Below are 15,963 nucleotides of genomic sequence, written 5' to 3'. Positions count from 1 at the left end.
GGGCTTGGTCAGAATCAAGAGAGAAGGCTTTTAATTCGTTAAAAAAGCCATTTGAGATACACATTGATGCCTCTGATAATGTTGTTGGCGGTGTGCTGGTTCAAGGAAAACATCCTGTTAAATTTGATAGGAGAAAATTAAATCCTGCGGAGCAAAGGTATTCAGCTCATAAGAAGGAAACGGTGCTAGTACTTCATTGTCTTCAAATCTAGATGGTGTATCTACTTGGGATGAAGTTTGTTGTCAAGATAGACAATGTCACTAATACATACTTCAAAACTTAATATAAAGTGAGTTTGAAGCACTCTAGGTGGAAAGAGATATTGGCCAAGTATGACTTCGTATGGATACATAAACCAGGAAAGCAAACTCAAGTGGCTGATGCACTTAGTCACAAAGAGGTATTTGCTACTGTTAATGCAATTACTAGACTTGTATGGGATTTTCTTAATAAGATCAAAGTTAGTGTTGTATAGGATTCATTATATATTAAGTTGATGGATTGAGTGAAAGAGGATACTGTTAGACGATTATGGATCGAGGATGATCTGCTGTATTTTAAATAGGAGAGAATCGTTGTCCACAAGGTGATGGGCTACGAAGAAAACTCCTAAAAGAGAAACATGATACAATTTATGTTGGGCATCAAAGTGTCGAAAAGATGATAGCATTGCTATCCTAAAATTATTTTTGGCTAAAAATAGAAGATTACATTGAGGCCTATGTGAAATCATATCTAGTGTATCAACTGGACAAGACGGAAAGAAGGAAGGAAGTTGGGTTACTTCAGCCTTTACCTATATCGGAGCATCTGTGGGCTTTTATTTCAATCAATTTCATTAGTAGATTTCCAAGAGTGAATGACAAAGCATTAATCATGGTTGTGATTGACAAGTTCTCAAAATACGATATCTTTACTGTTGCCTCTATTTTGTGTTCTTCTAAAATAGCTGCTGAGTTATTCAATAAGAATGTTATGAAGAATTTTGGTGATCCATTGGATATTTTGAGTAATCGTGATGCTAGGTTTACTGGTCAATTTTGGAATGCTTTGTTAAAAATTATGGGTACTAATTTTAAGTTCTCAACGGCGAACCACCCACAAACTGATGGACAAACTAAAAGGATCAATCATCTACTTGAAGAATATCTCTGATACTATGTGATTGTAAGTCAGAGGAATTAGGGTGAGTTACTGTACATAGCACAGTTCTGCTACAACTTACATAGGTTATCAGCAACAGAGAAGAGTCTATTTGAGTTGGCATTGGGCATTCAGCCTAACACATCACTTGAAGTTGCTAAGTCTAAATCACAAGGTAGTTGTCGTACTGCTTATATGTATGCATGAGACAAGCAAGAATTGCTAGATGAGGCATAAGACAACATGCGAAAGGAAGCAAAATAGATGAAGAAGTATGCAGATAAACAACAGCATGCTTTGGAATTTCAGGTTGGGATAAGGTGTTGCTAAAACTTACTCCCCAAATATGGAAGAAAATCAGTAGCGATACGATTCATTGTGGACTGATTTCAAAATATGATAGGATTTTTGAAGTCATAGTGGTGGGTGAACTTTCTTATTGGTTGAACTTGCCGAAAAGATTGAAAATTTACTATACATTCCATGTGAGTTTTCTGAAGCCTTTACATGAAGATGATGAGGATTTAACAAGGTCAGTAACCAGACATGCTCCTTTTGTTATAAGAAAGCAATTTGAAGAACAACTTGAGAGGATTCTAGATCATATGACTTTGGGTCAAAGCAAGAAGAATCGGCAAACAAAATTTTTGGTTCAATGGAAAGGGAAGCTAGTGTGTGATGCTACATGGGAGAAAGGTTCATAATTGTGGTAGTTTAAGGAAGAGATCAAGGCGTACTTAGATTCTGCATCATCGAGGACAATGAGCTCATCTGGTGGGGGAAGTTTGTTAGACCCTTAACTTGATGGTTCTAGTGGCTCGGAAATGACAAGGGATTTACATGATAAACTTAGTCAAGGCCCAATGCAATCAATCAAGATTAAATTCAATTGACAAGACCTTGGAAATGCTTTGGCTAACTCATGCAAGGCAAGACGTAGTTAAGGCATGACAAGGGTTGGGCAAAGCTAAGGGAAGACAATGCTATGATCATGGCAAGTTCATTGCTAAATAAGTTCGTGATCTAAGTACAAGAAAAAAGGGGCAAAGCCTGAGGAGACTGGACCACAATGGCAAGTTATGCAAGGCACGACTAGGGAACACTGCAGAAACATGAGCAGGGTCTAGTTTGGGCGGCTAGAGGAATATTTTGGCACCAAAAGTGAAGGATGACCCCGTGTGCCTCACACATGCATGGGGAGTTGGGCTGTTGGACAATTTGTAGCTGTTTTGCCTTTGTCAACATTGTAGATAAGCTTGTTTATTTGAAATTCAAATTTGGCCTATCAGTTGGGTATTTCAATTGACTTTGCAGGCATATGACTAGCGTGTGATTGGGTGTTGTGGCCTATTTATTGGCACAGGTAGACTAGTAACAAGCAAAGATTCATTAGGTCAAATTTTGTAAGGCTAATTTTCGTGTGCTTCTTTGTGGCATAATTTTAATACAAAGTTGGGACTTGTTCGTGTACGTGCTTGTATGTTTCTAATTTTGTAGGCATTGTTTAAGTGTGAAATGAGATTGAGGGAATAAAAATAAAGGTTGAGTCTAAGTGTTAGGCTGCCGAAGTGGGTTAGAACAACATAATTTGACCCCCTTACAGGTAGCATAGTCCATTTACACATATGGGGTTCCAGACGAATCCTGAACACCCAGTCAGAGTTTTTGAACTAAGAGAATATCAGCTAAAAAGTTGATATCTAGTGCTCATTATCCATTGCATGTATTTTCAAAGGGCGATTTCTCCCTCATTCTAGACTCAAAATTGGTGATTCAAAGGCCTAAGTTCAAGGAATTTTGTGGGGAATCCATTGATGAGCTCAGAATCTTGATTAGAATTTTCATGTGAGGTAAATTAGCGATTTTAGCTGCTGCTTATTGTCATTTTTGGAATGGAATTGTGGTGAACTTTGGGAAGTTATTTCTTGATCATTTTAGATCTGTTTTTTGCGATTCAAAAGTTTAAATTATGGGGTTTTCATGTGTATCGTTGTAGTGTGATTGGTTTTAGTTGTTGAGGCATCATTTTGGTAATTTTTCCGTATTAAGATGTTGTCCTATACAATTTTTGGATTAGATTTTTGGTGAATTTTGAGATTTGACATCTTGAGCAGTTTGGGTCCATTTTCAACTTTTCTTGAGGCTAAATTATTGGGTTTTCTGGGAGAAATATCAGGATGTTCTTGGTTTTAGCTGTGGAGACTTCATTTTTGGTATTTTCTTGTAAATAACTACTGTCATAGTTAGCTATTTAGCTAAATTTGGGTTTTTCTTGTGTGTTGCTTTTGAGGTGCTTCTAGGCTCCGAATTGTATCCTATTTTAGGATATAAGCTTGGGGTAGTGTTTTGGACTACTTTTTGGCTCCAATTTCAAAATTTTGGACGCAAGTCCCACATTTCTCATTTTAGATCCCAAAATTAGTCCGTCTTTGAAAATTGCAATTTTATTATTTAAATGACTGTAATAATATTTTGATTCTATTTTTGATAGTATGACAGCGTTCAAAGGCCATTTGGAAAGGAAAGGCTCGGAAAAAATGATTTGGAGCACGAGCGATTGGCATACGGTAGGCTACGAGTTTTATTTCTTTAGATTGAGATGAAGTGTGTGAAAACATATTGAAATTATTGGAATATTGGGTTGGGTAGCTTATTTATATGCCTTAAGGTAGAAAACATATCTTAGGTCCTATTTTAGATATTTCAAGTATTAAAAGTATGTGACTCTTGTTGCTATTTGGTGGTTCTATTACCAGTTTCTATCTCATATTATTGGTACTGCGATGTATGTTGGCCCTAGTGTAGGTTAGTGGAAACTTGCTTTAGATGCCCCGGCATCGCTTTGATGGGCTTAGATCCTCGTAGAATGGCGTAGCATACTAGAGTCTGGTAGTTGGGGCTTACCTAGGCAGTAATTGTGCTCTCATCAACAACCTTATCCATAATTTTCTAAGTTTGCGACTTTCAAGATTCATAGGTGTTCCTAAACCTTATTCTGTCCTTATTTCAATTCTAGTTGAAGACCAAGTGTATATGATGAGTTGGTTATTTATGGAAGGTGATCAATGGACGTTATACTTTATATATTTGTGCTCTGGACTTACTAAGGAAAGAGAGCTTTGGGTGATTTACTAGGCTTCTACTAGAAAAAGAAGTTGGATCAGCACATGGACTAGATACTTGTGTGATGCATCTGGGTATAGGCCCTACCTTTACAGACTCACTTCTTATATAGAGCATTGGGGTATAAGACCTACCTCTGTTGATTCATTCTTTATAAAAGAGATTTGGGGTCCGAGCCCTACCTCTCCTGAGTTGGCCATTAATGGTGAGTATCGGGGTCACAGGCCCTTCCTCTACAATACTATTAAATTGGACGAGTATCTAGGGTTACAGACCCGAACTCAGTCCCTAGGGCATCCACTCCTAGAGAACCTTAGCTCCTACCCTCTTTAATGTAGTCATTCTGTGTACTCGGTGGGCTTATAGGGGTTCGCTCGAGTTTTACTTTAAAGTGCTCACGTGTGTCCCAATAGGGCTTATACGAGCTCGGTTGGGTGTACTTAGTATAGATCCCTTAGCTTATTTTAACCTATCTTTATTACTGATACTTTTCCTTACCTTTGACACAATATTATGACTTTTACTTAGTTTATTCCTCTTTTTCATATTGCTTTCACCTTCCTTGCTTAGTCGGCCTATGATACATACTAGTACCTTTTATGTAGTACTCATACTATACTCTATATCTACTTTCGTGATACAAGTCTGAGCACCAACTACTGTCGTTGATAGATCGGCCATGTTGCATCCAGATTCGGAGACTAGGGTAAGCACATGTCATTTTGAGATCATTTTTGTCTCCTTCAGCTTGGATGGACCATCTTTTTATACTTTTGAGACTAGCCGGTGTTGTATATATATTTTTTTTCTAGTGTTAAAACTTGTACTTATTTTATTTTTGTAGCAACTCAGTACTAGTGACTTCCAGGTTCTGGGAGGGATTCAATATTTTATATTATATATATATATTATCTAGTTTCTCCTTATTTCAACATTTATTCTGTTTCTCTTAAATTTGTTTAGTATTTTTCCTTTATACCCATTATTTACAATTTTGGGTTACAGGTTTGGCTTACCTATCGGGGGGGTTATGGTAGGTTCCATCAAGACTTGAGAGATCGATTCATGACAGTAGAACACACTATGGATTGTAGTGTGAGTCTTGTACCCACTGACAGCTCACTTTTCTCATATTTTCTCTTCACTCATTGGGATCAATCTAACTTAAAGTAGCATGGGGTGTTACAGTAGTCATCTTCGAGGCAGGATACGGTCTGCATTTCTCAATTGTGTTGTGTCATATGAATTGCATGTGATTGAGGATTGTATACAAAAGATTTAGAAATACTTTCTTATTTCCATTTTTTTGATTCCCGTAGAAGTTTATGATTAGTCTTGGGTTGAGGGATCCCTATCTTAGTCTTTGAATACAAAGTTTGTCATGATCCAAACTACCCCCTTGCTGTGACATCATGAATAGGCTCCTGAAAGATCCTAAATATGCCAGTTGACATAAGCATAATACTAAGAATCAACATCATTAAATAAATCAAAAAGTAGATGATAAGTCACAAACGATAATCCCATCATAGAATAGAAAATTGGTAACCAAGACTATAATGCAGAATCTACGTATGAAATAAGCCTCAACAAACATAGGTAAGTTGCTAGGACATAATACTAGCTATCTCAAAATCTAAAACTGAAAGAGAATTACAGAAATGAAAGATAACATCATCCTTAGAGCATGAGGACTCAATAACTCTCATACTAAGAAGATCGGATATGTACTAACCGTGAATGTGAGATGGAGCATTAGAACTTATACTATAAAATAATATAGGTAAAAGTATGTAGTCAGTACTATGGAATGTACTAAGTATGGAGAATGTGTAATGCATAATATAAAATATGATAATATAATGACCAAGCTAAAATATGACATAAATTCCTCAAAACATCATTAAAACAAGATACGTGGTCAATGCACTAATTATAAGAAAATCATAATTTTAACATAACATAAGTGAGATATACTATTAACCGACATGAACCATGTGAGCTATAACATAAAACGCAGTGTCTTTCTTCCACACTAAAAAGAGATTGTCCTACTTCCCAAGGTAAGGATCATGAAACATGAGCGAATATGGACACTAATCTTAAGTTGACTGCCCAATTGGGACATCTTATGGGGGCACGTAGATCTAGGACGTGGGTACTAGCCACTAATCCAACTCTATGCTAGGTAATCTCTCAACAGAATATAAACATATCAGTCTTTGAAATGGTAAAAATCTAATAATACCAAGTTCATTATAAAATACTAGAAATCATAAGAATAACTCATTTCAACATATCATGATCATAACATAACCAAATCATGAGAGACACTCAATCAGAAGCATCTAAATCATGATAAGTTTTCCATAGTAAAATCACACATCAATTGGAAGTGGCTGAATCATGAAAACCTTTCACAATGAGAATACTTGAATCTGAAGCAACCTTGTTTTCGCAAGAATCATTTTGATTTTTCTTTGAAAAGCATCCTTAAATCATAGTTTCTTCAATTCATGATGCATGCATAATTTCAAAGCTTGACTACAAAATCAACATATTCATAAAGCATTGTTCCATATAAAAACTATTAAAACATACAATTAAGATTAAATCATGTATATTAAGATCAATAGGAGTGAACAAATTAATAAATTGTTTAACCCATAAAATAATCGTAGAAACCCTAGATTTTGGATGAAATCATAACGAGAATTTAAAGGTTCTTTGGAACTTAATGGATGAAAAAGAATCCACTAATGAAATTTCCACATACCTTGATGATTCTTAGATTTGGAATTGGAAGATAAAATTGAAGCTTGAAGAACCCTAATTCACCTTGAGAGATTCCTTGAAGAAGACTTGAGAGATTTTGCTATTTTGAGACAATGATAGGGATGGAGAAATTTGGAGGGAAAAATCAGTTATATGACTAAGGAATAGTTTAGAAATGACATAGTTTAGGAATTAAAAGAATAGAAAAAAATTGAAATAAACCTGGAAAATTAACCGTTGGAGGGACCTACGGTCCGTAAAAGCTTCCACGGACTGTGCTGGTCAAACATAGAAAATAAGGGAAAATGCAACTCTATGAAGTTTGGTCTACGACCACTCTCTACGGGTTGCAACCACTTCTATGGCCAGTAGACTCTTTCATCGTTGTCGCGGCCTAAATTTCAACTCTCTGAATCTCATCTATGCTTACCTACCTACGGACTATAGGACCTCATATGTCCATAGGTAGGTCCATAGACATCTATCTGAGACTTTTCCTTTTTTCCCAAATTTAGGACCTTCCTACGATTGTCATCTATGGATCATAGAATATTTTATGATAGTATATCACACTCGTGGACCTGCTGAACCAGGAACGCTTTCATGAAACTTTTTTTTAAAATCACACGTTCAAATTTTTGAGGTGTTATAGTTTTCCAATCAATTGAGAGAGACCCCATTTTGTTAATGTTTGATTGACTTTTAAGGTGTGGAATATTAGCCAAAAGTCTATTCAACTATAGTTGTTCCCATTCTTGCAAACCGGTGAAGCCAACTCATGGTTAGTGTAATTTCCCAAAGGGTTGATTACATCTTGGTCATAATTAAAGGTTTTTGTTCGTAAAAGGTTTTTCCCACCCTCATGGATGTTAAGATTGAGGGATGGGATTAACAACTTTGAACAAAATGGGTGTGACTAGGTCATTTACTCCATATCTATGTATTTTCATCATTTAAAGCCTTTCTATAGTGACCCCAAGTCATTTATAACTTGCTTGGATTGACAAATTAGTTACCTAGTCATTCGTTTGGTTTTTATATAAGTTTATGTGTTTTGGATCATTTAAATTTTAAATGGTTAACTTTTCAGTCAAAACTTCAAAAACATAGCCTCAAAATACATTTTTGATAGTTTTTTTAGGTTTGGAACATCGAATTTGGTCTAGAAGGGCCCTTGGTTTGGGTTTCGAGGCTTCTAGACTCATTTTGAGAAACCTTGGGGCTTATGACTAAAATGAAGCCTTTTGTGTGGGATCCATTTCACAATGAGACAACCTTCGATGAAAGTTTCTACATATCCCTTTAGTCCAGAATGTCAAACTTGGTGGGGTAGCTATCATGCCCCAAACCTATACCCTGAACGTGGCCGACACTCAAAAACCATTGTTGGTCCCAAGTGAAATACTTAGCCTGTCTAACTCACTCAGTGGAATAAATTAACTCATAAATATACTAAGATGGGTACAATGAGACACGAAAATTAATACTCTTTAGCATAAATCATAAAACTCAAATATAAGAATGTACGAGACTTAACTTAATGTTTTTAAAATATACTCAAGAAAAATAAACTGATCACTAGCTGACTAGTCTATGAAGCCTCTAGATTATTAACTCTGAAATAGGTACTGGGATAGATCCACGGCTACCCCAAACTAAAAATTCATAACTTAAAAGTAAAGACTCGGGAGCGCCTGTGAATGCAAAAAGGTCTCACCGAAGCTAGATAGAAAACATGATCGTTAACAATGCGCCTATTGAGGATCTTTATCACCTGTGTCTGCATCAAAAAATGATGCACGTCGAATGACGTCTATACATGGAATGTACGAGTATATAAACTAGCAAAAGGAAACTTACTCAGAATACTCAACTCAAGAACATGACTCTAAAAATAGCTCCACTCATATAAGCATGCATTATAATAAAACACTATGCCTTAAAAGGATACAGGTAATAATAATGTAACTCAGTGGATGAAAATATAATACCTTACTTCTTTAGGAAGTTTCTCTATTTGACAACCATCACTTATGAGTTACGTGATAATACAATGAACTGATGTCATTGCCACATCCGTCCAATACCTTGCTAGGATAAGGGACGCAAACTCATCAATGGATCCAATAAAAGTCCTCTTTTGGGATAATGAGGAGTCGCACAAATAAATAGTATGATCCTATCCTACTCTGGCTACGTAGTTTATGGGGTTCGAGTTGTTCTATACTCATACCCAAATTGGTGCTCAATACTACTCCCAAAATATAGTTTATTATGCTCAATACTATTCCTAAAATATAATTTATTTACTTGATTAACTCATTTACTCTCCTTTAGGCTTAGCTCAAAACTCAACTTATCTCATATTTAAAGAATATGATCTCAACTCAATAAAGGCACAAAACATGAAATTACTTCTCCACTCAATAACAAGCGAATATTTTAGTACATTAAAACTCAACTCATTTATACTCAAAATGCTCATTCTCAAATTAATAATTAAAAAACTTCTCAAACATAATTATTATTTGATGAAAATAATCATTTTGTACTCAAAACAATACATAAAATATTAAATTCAAAATCTATTGGAGACCATGTGAATGCAAACACAAATATATAATCCCAACATATCAACTCGTGGCTTCATCACTATATAATTGAATATGTATATACAAGGACTCAATGAAATTTATATAAATAACTCAAGAATTCGCATTATTGAAATTGAAAACTCAAACTTGAAACTCAATTTAACAATAAATAGATGTAGGCCCTGAGGAAGAACTTAGTACAATGTTAAGATAGTCTTACATACCTGGAATGAAGATTTGTTAAGTGAACATGAAGATAAGGATTGAAATTATGGAACCCTAGCATCTCCTCTTCTCTTTAATCCTAGTTCTCAAATGGTTTTAGGTGTTAATGAGAGAAAAATATTGTTGGATGCCATTAAGGGATTTAATTTAGTCCCAAAATGGCTTGGGTTAAGTTTGGGAAAGGACCAAAATAATCTTTAAAATAAAAAATGAGGTCCGATGGGCAAGATTGGTCGAGCTTACCATCCTGATAGGCAAGTCGCAAATCCCATGGTCGTTCGCACCTAAAACCCCTGAGTTTTTGATGAATTTTCTCTAAAGGTTTTGGAGAGAATGACTTGGCTCACCGACCAGTTGGTTAGTCGCCCATCCCTTCTCTAACTCACCAATTTGACCATCTCTCTACCCAAAATCTCTGAATTATTTGGCAAGGATCTTAGCTCACCAAGGCAACTCGGCGAGTCGCTATTCCTCCTAAACCTTGAGCATAACTCTAAGGACTTTTTGGTGAGCTTCAGGGATACTTGGCGTATCGGCCAGTACCATTTGGTTAGTCGCCAATTAGTTTAGCGAGCTCCAGCGGCCTGGGTTCCTTTTGGACTCAATTTCTGAAACTCAAGAAGGTATTAACTCAAAGATAGAAATAAGAATATTACCTTCAACATCGACACTAGGAGGAACGAATAGGTGAGGGTATTTGGCTTTGACATCCTCCTCGTCTTCCCATGTAGCTTTCTCAATAAATTAGTTTCTCCATAAAACTTTGACTGAACCAACCTCTTTGGTCCTCAATTTATGAACCTGACAATGGAGAATCTGGATAGGAACTTCTTCATAGGACAAGCTATCTTTCACTCTAATATTTTCTGTAGGAATAATGAGGGAAGGATTTCCCAAGTATTTATTAAGCACGGAGATATGAAACAATGGATGAACGGAATCTAACTCTAATGGAAGCTCTACTCTTCGAAAACATTGCCAACTCTCTTAATAATCTGATAGGGGCCAATGTTATGCAGAATCAACTTTTCTTTCTTCCCAAACCTCATAACACCATTCATGGGCGAAACTTTCTGATACACCCAATCATTTACCTCAAACTACAAGTCTCTTATCCTAACATTCATGAAGGATTTCTGATAACTTTGCACAGTTTTCAATCTCTCTTGAATGATTTTCACTTTCTCCATATCCCGATGAACTAATCTGGTCCTATCAACTCATCTTCACCAACTTTAAACCAACCAATCAGCGATCTACACCTCCTCCCATAAAGAGCTTCATATGGGGCCGTTTGAATGCTCGAATGGAGTTGTTATTGTAAGTAAACTCAATAAGAGGTAAGTGGTCATCTCAATTACCTTTGAAGACAATAATGTAGGCTCTCAACAAAATCCTCAAGGGTCCTAATTGTACGCTCTACCTGACCATCTATTTGCGAATAGAAAGTGGTACTAAAGTTTATCTTTAAATCCAATTTTTTTTCTGAAAATGACTTCCAAAACTGTGCAGTAAATTAGGTACCTATATTTAAGATGATGGACAAGGGAACTCCATGCAACCTGACTATCTCTCGAATATACAACATTATATAATCCTCTATTGAATCCTTAGTCTTAACAGGCAAGAAATGGACTGATTTGGTCATTATATCCATAATCACCTAAATAAATTCATGTTGCCTACAAGATCAGGGTAATCAGGTAATGAAATCCATACTAATCTTCTCCCACTTTTATTTTGGAAACTCTATATTCTGAGCTACACCACAAGGCCTTTAATGCTCAACTTTGACTTGTTAGGAATTCGGGCACTTGGATACAAAATCTGCTATATTGTTTCTTCATACCATTCCACCAATAGACTTCTCTCAATTCATGGTACATATTTTTAGAACCTCAATGGATGGAATACTTGGAGCTATGGGCCTCTTCCATTATTTTATCTCGGAGACTGTCAACACTTAGATCACATAACCTGTCTTGATATCTCAACACTTTATCTCTCCTATTGGAGAAATCCATTACTTTCTGCTTATGAACGTCATCTTTCAATTAGAGGAGAATAGGATTTTGATCTTGCTTTTCTTTTACTTCAATGAATAATGAAAAGCTGGCTCGATTCTGAACAAAAACACCTCTCTCATTAGAATTCACAAGATGAACTCCTAAATGTGCAAGTCTATGCACTACTTTGTATAAATCTTTCTTGTCCTACTCAACATGAGTAGTACTCCCCATGGACAAACTTTTAAGAGCATTAGAAACAACATTATTTTTACCTAGATGGTAGGGAATACTCACGTCGTAGTCCTTGAAAATTCTAGCCATCTTCTCTGCCTCAGGTTCAGCTTTTTCTGACTAAATTCCTATTGCAAGATCTTGTGATCTATGAACACATCTACATGCACACCATAAAGGTAATAAGACCAAATATTGAGAGAGTAAATACTGCTGCAGCCAATTCTAGATCATGAGTTGCATAATTCCTCTCGTGAATCTTAAGCAGTCTAGGAGTATAACTTATGACTTTGCCTTTGCGCAACAAAACACAACCCAAACTAACTCTAGATGCATCACAATAAATGAAAAATCCATCCGTTCCCTTGGGTAGGGACATAACTAGAGTAGTATTCAACCTCATTTTCAACTCTTGGAAACTCTTCTCATGAGCATCAAACTATTGAAACTTAATCTTCTTCTAAGTCAACCTTGTCAGTGGTGATGATATGGATGAGAATTTTTCAACAAATCTCCTATAGTAACCAGCCAAACCCAAAAAACTTCTTATGTCAGTCGGGGATGTAGGTCTGGGCCAGTTCTTAATAGCTTCAATTTTCTATGAGTCCACTCGAATACCATTTCTAGAAATAATATTTCCTAAGAATGCCACAGATACAATTAAAAACTTACACTTAGAGAACTTAGTATATAGTTACTTTCCCATAAGAGTTTGGAGAACAATTCTGAGATGGTTTGCATGCTCCTCTTCATTGGTCGAATAAATTGGAATGTCATTAATAAACACAATAACAGGCATATCCAAATACATCTTGAACACTCTATTCATGAGGTCCATAAATGCTGCAAGAGCATTAGTCAAACTTAATAAATAACTAGGAACTCATATTCACCATACATGGTTCTGAAGGTTGTCTTCGTGATATCACATTCCCTTACTTTTAATTAATGATAGCCTAATTTGAGGTCTATCTTAGAGAAATAAGTGGCACCCTCAAGTTGGTCGAAGAGATCATCGATTCATGAAAAAGGATATTTATTCTTTATGGTAAGGTTATTCAGCTGACATAGTCAATACATATTCTCAAAGAACTATATTTCTTATCAATGAATTGGATAGGAGCGCCCCAAGATGAGACACTTGGTCTAATGAATCCCTTATTTAAAATATCCCTTCAACCTTTATTTCAACTCTGTTGGAGCCATTCTAAATGGCGGGATAGAAATAGGTTGCATATCAAGAAGAACATCTATCCCAAAATCTATCTCTCTATCTGGAGGGACTCCAATCAAATCCTCAAGAAAGACTTCTGGAAACACATTCACTACTAGACTGACCAAAAGGATGGAGTCTCCACACTGTCATCTCTAACTCGAATAATGTGATAAATACACCCCTTGGAGACTAATATTCTGGCCTTAAGGTATGAAATGAATCAACTCTTAAGAAAAGATAGACTACCCTTCCACTCTATAACCGGCTCATTCAGAAACTAGAACTTAACGATCTGGGATCTACAATAAACTGAGGTATAACAAGCATAAAGCCAGTCCATTCTAAGAATGAAATCAAAGTCGACCATGTCTAACTCAACTAAATCTACAGAAGTGTTTTTATGGTAGACAAATACTATACAATCATGATAAACTCTCTTAGCTAAAATAGACTTACCAACAAGAGTAGAAACACTGAATGGTTCTAAGAGTCATTCAAGAAGAATTCCAAATTTAATAGCTACGTAAGGAGTCACAAAAGACAAGGTAGCACCTGGATCAAGTAATGCAGAAATGTCATGAGAAAAGAGTTGAAGCATACCAGTGATAATATCTGGTGAGTTTTCTTGGTCATATCGATTGGCCATAGCATATAGATGGTTTGGACCTCCACTTATATCCAAAGTAGCCCCTCTCTAATTACCTCTGTTGGGCTAAGCTACCGAAGAAGATTGGGCTCTAATTTCCCCATTATCCTACCTGTCTGACAGACAATCTCTTAAGAAATGACCCATTTGGCCATATATAAACAACCATTAGTGCCATCTTGACATTCTCCCAGGTGGAGTCTTCCACACTTACCACAAGTCCAATAAGGCAACTTCATGACAAACTTTAAACCATACTTCCTTGGGACTGAGGGCCTTGGGTTCTGAAATTCTGCTTACCTTGAGAATTTTGGTCATTCTTGTTGATGGCTGCAAGTGCACTCGCTGTAGATGGTGCATAACTAGAAGACCTTTTTTGGAAGAATGAACAATTACCATTTCCACCCTTTTGATGGTTTCCCTTATTACCTATGGACTTGGCCATGATGCTTGGGTTCTCCTCCCTGTCTTTCTTATCATCCTCAACTTTTTGGGCATATATCATGAGTCTGGAAGTGTCCATATTTGAGATCAGTAAAGCTGCTTGACACTCCTTTTTCACATATCTTCCCAAACCTAAAACAAACTTCCCCATCTTGGTTCTCACATTGGGAACCATCTCTGGAGCATACCTAGACAACTGAATAAATTTGAGGCTATGCTTCTTGACAGTCCTCCCCTCTTATTTCAGATTCATTAATTCCTCTACCTTCGTCTTTCTCAGCTCCTGTATAAATAAGTGGTCTATGAATACATTCTCAAACTTATCCTAGACCGCAGGCTCAACATCCTCACCTCTACTTTTCTTCCACTAGTTGTACTAGACATTAGCAACATCCTTCAACTGGTAGGAGACAACTCCTTCTATCTTTATGGCATGCATGGCCTTCAGGATCTTTTACATATCATCAATGAAGTTTTGAGGGTCTTCCTTAACTTTAGAATCAGTCAAGACTGGCAGATCATTCACAAAAGATCATCAATCATGTTAGTAGTAGACAGCTCTTGAGAACTAAAGCTCAAGACTGGGGGTATTCTAACGACCAGTCAATGTAGCCATCAACTGGGTGAGCATGGAGATAGCTCTTCTAAATTCAGTCTCAAAATTCATCGTGGGTCGAGTAGTCTCTAGAACATCCTTAGTCCTATTCTCAACATCATTCTCATTCAATAGATCGAGCTTTGTTTTGGGTCTGTATACTAGATGATTGGGGAATCTCGTCCTCAACAATGTTCCTCTGGCTCAAACTTCTTTTCAAAGGAATGATCTGAAAATCATTAAACATACAAATTAGGAGGAAATTTAATATAATTAAACTCTATAGAATAAGATGGAGTAAGAAATAAGTGAAATAATTCCTAAAGTCCTGTAGACTCTTTATTATAGAGGCCCTAGGACTCTTGAACTCTATGCTCTGATACCAAGTTTGTCTCACCCCGAGCCTAGCCCTGGATATGATCAATACTCAAAAATTATTTTGGGTACCAAGCGAACCACTTGGCATGGCTAACTCACTTAGTAGAAGACTATTAACTCATAAAGATACTCATATGGGTATAATGAGACATGTAACTTAATACTCTTTAGAATAAATCACGAAACTTAAATATAATAATGTATAAGACTTAACTCAATATTTTCAAAACTTACTCAAGGAAACTAAATTGATCACTGCTTGAGCAGTCTATGAAACCTCTAGATTACTTTATCTAAACTAGGTACCAGAACAGGCCTATGGCTACCCCAAACTAAAAATTAATATCTGAAAAGTAAAGACTTAAAAGCGTCTCTAATGTAAAGAGATCTCACCAAAGCTTGATAGAAAACTACATCTTTAATGATGCACCTGTTGAGGATCTCTATCACCTATGTCTGCAACATAAAATGACGCCAGTGTATAGAAATGGCTTAGCTTAAATAAGCATGCATTTAATAAAAGACAATACATTAAAAGGATATAGGTAATAATGATGTAACTCAATGTATGAAAACATAATAC

At 36.2% G+C, this 15,963-nt stretch overlaps 1 protein-coding gene across 13 annotated transcripts in view; it reads right to left on the bottom strand.

Moving 5' to 3' along the window:
* The window catches only part of LOC129877874 (uncharacterized), a 103,661-nt gene that overhangs the window by 40,193 nt on the left and 47,505 nt on the right, over positions 1-15,963 (bottom strand). For 9 of the 13 annotated variants that reach the window (XR_008763643.1, XR_008763646.1, XR_008763649.1 and 6 more), the window contains 2 exons: positions 15,774-15,836; positions 8,760-8,822 (listed from right to left, as the gene is read on the bottom strand). The gene's annotated coding sequence lies outside the window, so the exon portion shown is untranslated. Of the gene's footprint in view, positions 1-8,759; positions 8,823-14,998; positions 15,232-15,773; positions 15,837-15,963 lie in introns of those variants that run through there. The other 4 variants (XR_008763648.1, XR_008763652.1, XR_008763651.1 and 1 more) reach the window with 2 other exon arrangements.

Source organism: Solanum dulcamara, chromosome 12 (genome assembly GCF_947179165.1).
Source record: "Solanum dulcamara chromosome 12, daSolDulc1.2, whole genome shotgun sequence".
In the NCBI taxonomy this organism is placed as follows: Eukaryota; Viridiplantae; Streptophyta; class Magnoliopsida; order Solanales; family Solanaceae; genus Solanum; species Solanum dulcamara.
The sequence above is the reverse complement of the archived record's forward strand: the minus strand, read 5'-3'. Positions and strand labels throughout refer to the sequence as shown.